Below are 5,474 nucleotides of genomic sequence, written 5' to 3'. Positions count from 1 at the left end.
TTAACTACTGTTGGGTAGGCGAACATATTCCCAGAATTTAGAGACAATCGAAAAACATGACTTTTTGAGTTGGGGCAGTTGAGGAATAATGCCCCATAAGCTAAAAATGAATTGTGATGTTGATTCAAGCGAATTAAAGCTTATCTTTTTCTTCATTGCGTATATAAGAAATCTCACCAACAATTCTGTGATCCCTAACTCGCAACCTACGATTTTCTTTTGGTATTTTAAGTTCTATAAAAGAAAAACAATATCACGATGATAACAGAAAACTTTACATAATTTTGGCTAATATAACCCGACCCAACGTGGTTCTGATGCAAGCCACATCATCTGTCTCCATGGGGCACCATGTGGAAAATCCGATCGGGCCCAGATTGGAACTCGGGTATAAGTTGGACAATTTCTGCTTAAGGTCACAGGCGCATAAACCGTTTCCGGTGGATTTTAATGCATGGTGAACAATATTGAAGATGAGGAAGAAACTTTATTGATACGCGTAAAATAAATGTTTTGCCAGCTTACGAACTCTAAACGTTTGCAGGCCGATGAGCATCTCGTTTAAAAGGAGAGCTTTGTATTGAATAAACAGTCCAGATACTAGGTCGGTCACTTGATTAAAACAAACAAATAACGCTTTTCAACGAAACACTGAACGTCAAAACTTCAATTGGAAAAGCACGCACTTTTGCCTATTGCGCAGTTTAATAACCAGTCATATAAAGAACTTATTTAACAAAAAATAACTTCCGTTTACAAATATTAGAATCACAAAAACCACATTTTTCACTAATATCACGTCAAGACTTAACAGTTTGAGATTCAAAATTCAAAATAGAGGTGTTATTTGTTTGCCTTGATAAGGGTGTTGTTTCAGTGCTGAAACGTTGGTGATGATTTTTTACAAATATTTTTTATTGTGATTTGATAATAAAAAATTACGAAAGAAATAGAAAAGAGAAGAAAGGGGATTTGGTTGGTTGCTTTCGCATTTTTCTCTCTTTTTTATTTTTGTCCAGAGGGAATACGAACTTTTTTTTCTTACTTTTTAGGGAAAAAAGGGAACAAGTTTTGGCCGTTAAATAGGATTTTAAATTTTATTTTAATCTCATTTTAGTTTTTAAGTGGAGAAAACCCTTTATAATTTTCAAAAAATCGATTTTTTTTCTCCACATATTTCAAAAGTACAATACATTGAGAGTTTATTGGAAAAAGGAAAAATCGAAATCTTAAATATATAGGGAGTTTTGGCAAAGCATAAACAATTTTTCAAGAAAGTTGAAGGTATATTATATGCGCCTGGAATCGCTGATTGATCGGTCAGTTACTTAAAACTAATAGTTTTAACGTACTGAAACTTTAAACGCTATTATTTGAAAACTGCATTTTACAAAGCACTTTGCGTGTCCTGAAAGTTGTACAAGTGTATCCACATGAAAAAGAACCTAAAGAACTTCGCGTCTTTTTTGCGTTGTAAAAGTGACCGAGTGCGACGCGAAATGCAAAAAGGAAAAAAATCGCTTGCCCTTACGTATCTTTTAGCCGTTTAAATTAGCTCGAACTCTGATCGGAAATCCACGGAAAATAAGTCCCGGCTAAATTCAGTTATACGTTAGCGGCGATCGTTCGGGTAATTTCGGAACAGCCTCTAAATGCACAATGTCCCTTACGTATTTTTTGATGTTGTATTTTGAGGCTGCGCTCGAGCTCTTCGACAAAGGTATCGTCCGCAAGTGACTTTGTATTCTTTTTGCCTAGTATTTTTGACTTTCTGCGACTATTTAAACATCGCAAGTCCATTTTCTAATAGAAATTGTTTGAAAAATCCATTTTTTATTGCAAAATATGAAAACGCATATTATTTTTACCCAAATAACGTATCTTAATTATGCAAAATTTTATTCTATATTAAAGTTCTTTGGGCAAGAAGTTTTTTTCGATTTTCTCAGTTCGAGTCAGATTGGACTTATGAATCTTTTTAGTTTGTACGGCAGTATTGAAGTGTCTTATTTATTTAGTTCTTTTTCTTTATAGGCTACAAGAAGAAAGATTATGACAAAAATTAAAAACAACATGTGAAAAAATCTTCGTTTGTATTTATGCTCGAACATTTTCTCGCACGGTGCTCTATATCTTTTTAGATGTCCTTGTCGAGCGGTACTTGGTCCTCACTGACACTAGCTTTATCCGTTGGAAGGTACTCAAAATTAGTATTTACTACTATAATTATCCTTCGAACATTACGCAACAATGAAAAAATTCTTTACATCTCCAGTTGCCATTGAAGTTTAAAAAAAGGAAAGAACTCATGCTTTTATTTCAATAAATGATATTTTTCTTATCGATATCGATTCTTGTTTTGATGAAAAGGTGTCTGATACTGAATACTTGTGGTTACCAATATCCTTTGAAAGCTACGTAGCTAGCAATAAGGCAATTATTGTTCAACGTTGAGTGGTGGAGTGAGGGAATATTTATAGAAGGAGGAGGGCAGTAAAGGAGTATACGGATTAATGAGGAAGATGAAAAATGCTGATAAAGAGTTATTGGTGATAGAGGATAGAGGGGTAAAAGGTATACGAAACTGGATGACGAGGCTAAATCATCTGTGTTTGAAAAGGAGAAATGAATAAGGAATACTGAAATAAGTAGAGGATGGTTTGCATAGGGGCTAAGGCAGTAAAATGATGTATGAGATAAATAGTAAGGGACGGATAATGATGCTAAAGGAGGGACGAGAGAATATATATGAGACTGTCCGAGAAGAGGACGATTAACAGATAGGGTAGATAGGGTAGATTGGTAGGAATCAGTAAAGAAGTGTAAGAAAGAAAGGTGAAAAAGGGAGTGGGTGGTGAACGGGTAGTGAGGGGTAAGAATGATAGCGAATGATAGTGGAAGGGGCAGTTAGATGATGCTTAGGAGTACGACGGTGAAGGGCGAGTAAGGGTGTTTAGGAGAGGGTGGCGAGAGAGAGTCCGGACGGAAGGCTGATAGAGTAGGAGATACAGGGTTAGGAAGCAGAAGGGGATTCATGGCATGGTATAGGAGGCATGCGTTTCGACCAATGAGGATGTGTGCATAGGTACAAGGGAGAGAGGGTTTGAGGATGTGGAGCTGCTATGAAAGGATAGTAGGGTGTGTGTCTTGGTCGAAAGAGATGGAATGCGAGAGGGATGGAGGGCTGTTAGAGATAAGGGTAGGGGAGTTGGACAGCGGGAGAGAAAACATATGGTATAGTGGTGGAAAGTTGAAAGACTCCGCATTGAGGATTTGTAGTGAAACGATTAGGTAGTATGCGATCAGGGCGGAGTGCGGAAAAGAGAGAAATAATTATAGGGTTGGAGGGCTTCTGGGAAAGGATACTAGTAAGACTGTAGTGAAGTGGGATTGAGGTGATTAAAAAGGTTGACTGAAAAGCTAAAAATTCGTTGCGTTTGATATAATTTCTTTTGAATTATTGGCAAATCCGATCCTTGGATTATTTTGTTAATACAATTACGTATTCGAAAATATATTCAGCACAACTGGTGTGAATTGCATGGATTTCATATTATCCATGGTAGTGATTTCGGTAACTTTGCCAGATGCCGCGGATGAACTTGATAACTTCTCAGACTTTGGAGCTTCTGGCGGATTAATATCGCATGCTGTTCCTAGAAATTGTCCTACTCTATTAATAAGGGACGAGAATGTGAACATACAGACGACGACGTATGCATGTTTCAGGGTAACATATAGTCTAATGCATGTACAGCAAAATTTATGGAGTAAACGCAGACCAGATGGCACAGCCAGCCGTTTCGCGGTAAAGCCAGGTTCAGCGGATGTCCGGCCTATAGCTTAACAGAATCTCATTGTCAGCCTGCGTAATTAAACAGTTGAGACCTATAGAAAACGATTGTGTACTTCTAGTTAATACATCAAACATTCGCGATTCATCATTTTCGATCGGGGACAGTGTTTTCATGAATGATATTTATCTACTGGAGGCTCAATACCTTATATTTCGCGGATTATAGCAGTTTTTTTTAAATAAGGCCATTACTAGTTGTGCAGATTTTTTGGATAAAAAGCGAAAACCTTTCGAATCAGTATTCTGATTCTCTTGGAATTACACAGAAATAATTAAGTTTAATGTTTCTCTCACTTTACTGCCTGCAGGTCTGAGACGATTTTCTGGTGTTTAATTACTGTCTACGTGGTGCATCTCGATACTTCATCAGCTGCTAAGGAGGCGTAGTGAACGGCAAAGTACTTTTAATTAAAGCCATGCGTGAATATAACCTCTTATGTATTATTCGAGGTTTTAACTTAATATTATTCTAGACCTGTACTGTGTAAAAATTAACAGGTTTTGTTTGTATTTTCATTTAGAGGATGAATTTACGTTTCTTCGAGTTTTTTTGGTAGTTGCTTCTCGTCTTCGCAATAGCTTAAGGCGAAATCGATTCCTGACTTAGCATCAAGAAGGAAATACGCTAATACTTACGGAAATGTATTCTCCTTCTCCGAGATATTCTTGCGGAGGACTTTATGCACGAAATTGCCAGTTGATGATGTACAATATGTACCCTGGAGGACTTCCGTCGCACAAATCTATTTCCATGATTCACAACCAGCTTTAATTTTTATCGGAATGGAACAGAACGTGTTTCGAAGAATATGTGTGTCTTATAAAATCTGTAAGCTCTCAGTGCTTGACCAATTTTTCGAGAGCAATCAGCTAAGAGGTCGTAAGAAATATGTTAAAGGGTGCCGCATCCGCTTCTAAAGCCATATATCGAATGCAAAAAGAAACAAAAATACTGTAGCTTTTTCATTATTGTTTTAGCTACTATTCGAGGATGTCTTGGACTTCCTCTGTATTATTTACCAATGAGGTATATCTTACTTCTTCAAAAGAGATAGCGCATTATCTCAAACAGAATTACAAGAAGGGAAATTTATCTTCATATTGCAGTTATTTCGTGGTTTATTTGGTCTCTTGATTGAAGACTATTATTTTCAATTTGTAGGAAAGACAATTGTAACGAAAGTTCATTTTCATGATATTATTAGTTCTTTGGTAGTTATTATTTCGATTTTAAAATATTTAAACCCTGATCATGAAAAAAACAATCCGATAAATTGTCAGTAAAAACTTTACAAGTCATATATTATTATTGCTATACCCGGAAAACGATTACCTTGAATTGAAAATATTTGTGTTCAACCAAATTTTCATGTATTATCAAATAAACTGTTTTCTAAATGTGTTATTATTTTTAAAATTATACCAATAACAGTTTTCCAAGGAGCACATTTTCTAGCTGTTTCCGTATACGATATAAATCATTTATGCGTGATTTTTTTTCTAAATCACATACATAGGGTTGCTAAAAACTTCCAGTTACAAAATTTTTTGACTTTCGCTGATTTTTTCCTGACTAATTTTTTATTTTACCTGACCGTTTTCAATTTTTCATGTACAT

General features: G+C 35.9%; 1 long non-coding RNA gene across 1 annotated transcript in view; it reads left to right on the top strand.

The window, feature by feature from the left end:
- LOC117171386 overlaps positions 1-5,156 on the top strand; it is a 77,901-nt gene extending 72,745 nt beyond the window's left edge. The window contains exons 2-3 of the long non-coding RNA XR_004466868.1: positions 4,165-4,254; positions 4,378-5,156. This is a non-coding gene — a long non-coding RNA (uncharacterized LOC117171386). The remainder of the gene's footprint in view (positions 1-4,164; positions 4,255-4,377) is intronic.
- The last annotated feature ends 318 nt before the right edge of the window (positions 5,157-5,474 follow it).

This window comes from Belonocnema kinseyi, chromosome 4, assembly GCF_010883055.1.
Source record: "Belonocnema kinseyi isolate 2016_QV_RU_SX_M_011 chromosome 4, B_treatae_v1, whole genome shotgun sequence".
In the NCBI taxonomy this organism is placed as follows: Eukaryota; Metazoa; Arthropoda; class Insecta; order Hymenoptera; family Cynipidae; genus Belonocnema; species Belonocnema kinseyi.
The sequence above is the reverse complement of the archived record's forward strand: the minus strand, read 5'-3'. Positions and strand labels throughout refer to the sequence as shown.